This window comes from Leptopilina heterotoma, unplaced genomic scaffold (assembly GCF_015476425.1).
Source record: "Leptopilina heterotoma isolate Lh14 unplaced genomic scaffold, ASM1547642v1 Lhet_10, whole genome shotgun sequence".
In the NCBI taxonomy this organism is placed as follows: domain Eukaryota; kingdom Metazoa; phylum Arthropoda; class Insecta; order Hymenoptera; family Figitidae; genus Leptopilina; species Leptopilina heterotoma.
This window is the reverse complement of record NW_025110813.1, coordinates 2687804-2695200: the sequence shown is the minus strand read 5'-3', so window position 1 is coordinate 2695200 and position 7397 is coordinate 2687804. Positions and strand designations below refer to the sequence as shown.

At 27.6% G+C, this 7397-nt stretch overlaps 1 non-coding gene across 1 annotated transcript; it reads right to left on the bottom strand.

Annotated features, from left to right (window-relative positions):
* Positions 1-193, bottom strand: LOC122498777. The gene has a single exon (XR_006301259.1). It is a non-coding gene; the product is annotated as a U2 spliceosomal RNA (small nuclear RNA).
* Positions 194-7397: the final 7204 nt, after the last annotated feature.

The following is a 7397-nucleotide window of genomic DNA, read 5'->3' as shown; positions in this document are numbered from 1 at the left end:
ATTAAGCGGGCCGTTCACTGCGGTACTGCAATGCAGAGACAACCCATGGCAGAGTCGGAGCAAGCCCCAGACACTCCGCCGATTTCCAAAAATCAGTTCGATATTCTGGCTCTTCAATGAAGAGCGTATCAGATATCAAGCTGATAAGAACAGATACTACACTTTGATCTTAGCCATAGGGCCGAGAAGCGATATTGAGAATGGTTTTCGCTGCCCTTATATACAGTGCCGCGCTCATTTCTCCTGCGAGAAACGCTAGAAAACAGTGCCCTGCGACCCTAACAGAATTCGAGGGAACTAACTTCCCGTTGAGACACGTAGACTGCTCGGAAAGTGTATACAACACGCAAATGACGCACAGCCTGCAATTGTTATACTTTCCGCTACCTACTTCAAGAGGGCTATTATATTTATACTATTTTGACATTCTAATTAAAAATTAACCTTAAATTTTTTTTTTTTTATTTTTTTTTATAAAAGTGAATTTTATATTTAATTTAATATTCGAAGTGTAAAGGGTATTCAATACTTGAAGTGTATTTATTATTTACCATACGAGGAATTACTACTTTATCTTACGTTAGAAATTTACAAAATTATTAATTATTTACACCAGTGCTTTGGTTTTTAAAATTAATTTATTAATTATAATAAATAAATAATTGTCGTTTATTCAATTAATTTATTTTTATACTTAAATGTTGTTGTCTATTTATCTGTTTATCAAAAGTGTAAGATTAAAAAATGTTTAAGCAATAATTTATCATATGTAAAAAAAAATGTCTTGATATTAATGTAGGTTAACAAAAATATTATATACTAAAATAAATAATTTTTCTTTAAATTATTCATGATTTGTTATATAAGTTATGCATTCTAAGTTTTCGAAGAGCGATCCCTGTGTTACCTAAGGATATGGATTTACCTCTTGGCAGTGGCGACTTCTACAAGCAGGAGGCACCACCAGGTCACTTAGAGAACACTTTCACCTCTACTTGCGCGAAATTTGAACAATTAAAAAAAATTTTTTTTTTTAAATTACACCCAGAGGAATGTTCTATTTAAAATAAAAAAAATTTGAGTTAAGTACAAGAAGGTATATGAATTTATATATATTAGGCCCAATATACTAGTAACTAACTAGTTCCATCTCTTCTCGGCCAGCTGGCTAAGAAGAGATTATAAACTAAAACAGAAACAAGGGAAGCTGGCTAAGAAGGAATATTTCCATCTCTTCTCGGTCAGCTGGCTAAGAAGGAATAGTTCCATCTCTTCTCGGTCTGCTGGCTAAGAAGAGATTTAAGTTTAAAAAGAAACAAGGGAAGCTGGCTAAGAAGGAATAGTTCCATCTCTTCTCGGTCAGCTGGCTAAGAAGGAAACAAGGGAAGAGAAGAGATACCATAAAATATAATTATTATTGCGATCACTTCTAATTTTTCGAATTATTTATAAATTATTATTCATCATTTAGTACTTGTTTAAAAAATGTCCAGAAAATCTGAAAGGTCACGTATCCCACTAATTGCGGTTGTGTTCATAACCAGTAGTAACCTCCTACAACTTTTATTACCTCAAAGAACTTTAAATATGACATAAAAATGAAAATTTTCTTCAAGTGTGTGTCTATAATTGATCAAACTTTTGCTTTTCAATGCACAACTATAACAATCACCACTGAATATATATAATTAATCACCATTAATTAAAACTTTTTTTCTAAACAACTTCCTCCCTTTTTCATTGACTACAAACAAATGCCTTCCGCTTCTAAAGTAGAAAAAAAAACTTCTTTTTTTTATAAAATAAATATCTAATGCGACTTTAATAAACATGAAATTTATTGATGTTGAAAGCCTATACACGATCAATATTCTACATCATCACCGCAAAGCCGGAGATACAAAACAAAATGATGAGATGAGTTGTAATGATCCCATAATGACTGTAAATCATTATTTCTTTCCTAGAAGTACAAATTGGAAAGAATATAAATTGGTAGAAATTTGTCCCGAAACTCATTATAATGAACTAAAAAACAAAGCAAAAAAAAAAAAAAAAAAGAAAAGAAAGGGAGGGAAGAAATATTGGAATTTATTACAAACTTGTATAAGTATTAACGAGAATCTGGTAATAATAATTATGCTTCCAACGCATATATGTATTTTTATCGTGTTTTTAAAACAAGTTTCCCCTGTATTACTATTACAATTGCGATAGAGAGCACTTACATGTCGAAGAGATGATTACTTGTTATTACTTTCCTCTTTTAGAATTTTGCAACGAATTATTCTTATTTCAATTATTATTATTACAGAACTGATCGGTTTCTAATGAGGCAATCTATATAGATATCACGCTCCTTCCGTTTAGGCTTCATTAATATTTTGAAAAAAAAATTTATCGAACGCACTGATATATAACAAATAAAAGTAATAAAATCCATTTCAGAATAAATATTATTTCGTAAAATTACATTCTCATCAACCAATATCAATTCACTGTTAATTTAAAAGTATCAAATTGCAACGAATTGATAACAAAAATTGTGGATCAATTAAAAAAATGATCAAAATTTATGGTATATAAATTTGATGCACATTAGTATCAATTTGATACTTTCGAGAAAACAATGTTAAAAATTTAAAGAGAATTGAAAATACAATAACTACAAGGAACATAAAATTAAACTACATGCTTTTTTCTCATTTACCAATCTTCCTAAAAGTCGAAGCGGACTATTCTCTCTAAATCTGCGAATATATATAAGTGAAATTTCGCTTTTATTTAGAGAGTTGAAGGGAAATTCGAAAAAAGTAAATGTGTAAATAAAAATATTTACGACAATGCATTTACGATAAATAACAGAGAAGGCAATAGTAAAAAAATAATAATTGCAGTTTTAAAAGAAACAAATTGCATTCTCGATATATGGCGAAGCTTTATTGCGACGGCGAAAGTATACGGCCTGGAAAAACTGAACTGCTATACTGAAGCCAGTAAGGGCGGCCAATTGGTATCGATCAGAAGCTTTACATAAAGCTTTTGCTTATGCACACTAATCCAAAAAAAAGTCTTAAAGTTGACATGTCTGTGTATTCGCATGCAATAGAGCACGAACTCTAGACATTCAGACGCGACTGACCTCCTTACACAAAACTATACTTTTATATATACATATATGTATATCAATAAAATATATGTAAAAGTGTCGAGTTATCTCAAAAAGAGAATGTGCGAAGAAATATTCAATTTACAATTCAATATTGTATGGACTGAATTTACTTTGAATTTTAACCGTTAAGGGAAAATTTTCAGGCTTTTTGTTTCAAAATAGAAAAGAAGATATCGAATGTATTTTTACTGCAAGAAAGGTTTTTCTTCTTCATGTTTGCGTCAGCAATAGCGCATAAAAATTTTGAATAAAAGTTAGAAAAGAAGTAATTGTTTTGATTAAAAAATCGACTCACCGGTAAGTCCCACGTTGTCGGACGTTTTGCCATCGAGCGCCTCTTTTCTAGATGATTGTTGTCTCCTAAAGATCCTCTCTTGATTCCAAGTTGTTGAAAGTATATCCGATGATATTTGCACTAGTCACTGATCACTAAACACTAATTTATTTTTATCTATTTAATACCAATAAACACTAATTACACACTAGTCACTAATCATTAAACACTAACTTTCGTTCTTCTACTCCTGGAGCAACTGTCTGAAAAAGTAAAAACAAAAAAAAATATTAACAGATTTTTCAAATAATTTGATTAAATATTTAATTATTGTATCATTAAGGGCCAATTTCACCAAGTCTGATTATAAAAGTTAATCAATCATTAAATCCTTAACTGGCTAATAGTGAACACTGAACAGTTGTATAGCGGTTTTAATCTTTGATTAACTTTTAATCAGAATTGGTGAAATTGACCCTGAATCTGTGCACAATTTAATTAAATTTTATAAATAAAATTAATTTAATTCTCAATTATTAAATACTGACGAGTGATCAATTCAATCTACATATTAATTTAATTATTATTTGATTCTTTTATACAACTAAAATCAGTATAATAATTAATATTTAATTTATTATTATATAAATAAGAATTAATTAGTATTTAATTCAATTTTCTAAAATAATACTTAACAAATATTTAATTAATTTTTATAAATATAGAATTTAATTTATATTCACTGCAACTATATTGTATTTAATTTAACATAATATAATTTATTTTTATAAGTAAAATTTAATTAATACAGCTTCGCACTCGATAATTACTTTTAAAAATGTAGGAAAAAGTAGCTTTAAGACTGAAAAAAGTAGATATCGAAAAATTAAATTTAACGATTAAAAAAACTCGTTTCAATCGATTCACAAAAATTTGATTCAGTATTTCACTGACTTTTGGAAAATAATAAATAATAATTAATTTTTTATGTTAAATATTTAAATAGCATTACAGTTTTACAAAAATCAAAATTTCCAAAAACAAACCATTTAAAAATCTTTTGAAATTTAATTATTTCTAAAAATTCATGTTATAACGCTTCTAATATTCAATTTTTATCTAAAATTGTTTCTTAAATTCATTTTTAATTCAATTCTTGTTAGAAAGTTCCAAGAAAATTAAATTATTTAAATACAAAAATAAATAATTGATTGAATAATTGATTATTTCTTAAAATTGAATGTTTATAAAGTATTTTAACAAAATTAAAAAAAAATTGCATTCTTTGAGAAATTTATTTTAAATTTTCAAAAAATTTAATGAAAATTGTATTTTAAACAGGGGCCGACACGGACACGAAAAAAAACGAAAATTCGTGTCGTGCCCGTGCCGTGCCTTGGCACGGCACGAAAAACGTTTTGTAATTCGTGCCGTGCCTTGGCACGACACGAATAACGCTTGGTAATTCGTGCCGTGCCTAGGCACGACACAAAGTACGTTTGGTAATTCGTGCCGTGCCAAGGCACGACACAAATAAAATTTTTGAAATGTGTTGTGCCAAGGCACGTTTTAAAGGCACGTATGGAATATTGTGTAGAATCTCAAAAGCAATATTTAAGGCACGACACGATTTAGTAAGTGTAATTCGTGTCGTGCCTTGGCACGGGCACGAATTACCAAGCAAACTTCGTGTCGTGCCTAGGCACGGCACGGGCACGACACGAATTTTTCGTGAAAGTCCCTGATTTTAAATAATTAAAAATCAGAGAAAATGTTATTATTTATGAGCAAATAATTCGAGTTTTTGCAAAGAATTTTATTAAAGTAGTAGATATTGAAAATTCTATTATTTGAATACAATAGGAAATAATGGATTGAATAATTCAATATTAATTCAATAATAATTGAAAAAAATTTTTTTAAGAAATAATTGCATTTTTTGAGTTAATTTAAGAAAAATTTTCAAAAAATTGAATAAAAATTGTATTTTAAATAATTGGAAATCTGGGAAAATATTATTTATGAAAATAATTAAAGTTTTTGTAAAGAATTTTATTAAAACTTTTTTAAAATAATGGAATTCATTTCTGAAATTTTATTAAAATAGTAGATAATAAAAATAATTTAATTTTAGCAAAGAATTTCGTTATTTGGAAAAATAATTGAATTCTTGACAACAAAATTTTCTTAAAATTTTTAAAAATAATTGAATTGTTTTCAAGAATTTAATTAAAATTGTTTAAAATGTTTCTAAGAATTCTTTTAAAATTTTTGAGAATAATTTCTTCATTTCAATTATTAGCGGATTTAAAATAATTTAATTTGTGAAAAAAAAAGAAAAAAGTACCTTTTAGTGTCAGAATCTGAAAAAAGTATCAGAGTAGCAGGTCTCGAACCAGTGAAAATTTTTACGGACCAAAAATGAAAAATTACGGACCATTTACTAACCAATTATTACTGACAAAATATAACCAGTCCGAGTCAAATAACAGAACATTTTACTTAAAACTATAAATTAAATTTTTTCATAACTATAAAACAGGAAGAAATTAATCACTCCGAGTCGAAGACTCGGAGTGATTGATTTCTTCATGTTTTATAATTACTATTTTCTAGAATTTTTAACTAAAAATCTTCTTTTAAGCAATTATTTTTAATAATTTTCGAAAAAGTTCTTTGACAATTTTCAAAAAAATTAATTTCAAAATTCAATTATTTCTTAAAATTCACGCTATATTGCTTTTAATATTCAATTCAATTATTATCTGCAACTGAAATTTATTTTTAAATCAATTTTTATTACAAAATTCTACTAGAATTCAATTATTTAAATACAAAATAAATAATTTATTGAACAATTAAATGTTTCTTAAAATTCAATTTTCCCAAGGAATTTTATCAACAAATTTTTAAATAATTAAAATCTTTGGACGAATTTTAATAAATTTTTAAGAATAATTACAATTTTGAGAAATTTAATAAAAATTGTATTAAAAATAATTGAAATTCTGCAATTAATTTTATTATTTATGAAAATAATTGAATTTTATATTTACCTATATAATTTATTTAAATAAAAAAATATTTCTAGTTTGGTGATCGTTCATAATCAAATTCACGCCTTGGAAGGGGGCAGGGGGTGGAATTATCCGAGTGTGATGACTTTTATAAAAAATGGCGTAAAAAATGGTAAAACTTGTAACGTTAGAGGGTTGTAGAAGGGTTTTTAAAAAATAAAATGCAAAATATCGTGACGTAATTTATTACCAGCCCCTGGATTCTTAATTAATATTTTTGTTATTTATAATTTATTTAAATAAAATTTATTTCTATGCCATATACTATTTTCAAATTATGAAATGAAAGTTCGATAAAAATAATTCAACTTACATTTAACTGCACTCAGCTCTATCCGATTTCCTCCAGAAGTAGTTCTGCAACAAACGAATTTTTTCGAAAAATACCCGCACGAACCTGCAAAAACAAAAAGAAAGTTTTATTGAGATTAATTTTCCTTATATTAAATCAACTAGCAATTTCTCTGTCCTTACATAAAAGCATTTATAACGTTAAGGGCCAATTTCATCAACGAACTTCATGAGTTGAAGCAAGTTTAAGATAATAAATTACCGATCAAATTAGTGGACTATTATCCAAAACTTAGTTCAAGGCTTGAACTTTGTTGGTGAAAGTGGCCCTAAACGTCATGCAAAAGTAAGCTATAAGAGAAATTGGCAGGTCCTAGGATAATTCACATAGCAATGACAAGGGTCCTGGTGGCAAGTGGATTAACTAAAAAATTCCATTAGTTAGAAAAGAATGGAGAAATGCCGCGGTTCTTTTTATACTAATGGAATTTTTTATTTAGTCTCCTTGCTAGCAGGAGGAATCTTGGCGTATCTAGATAAATTATCTCACACGGAAAAAATAAGTTCAGCAGATTTTACGAAA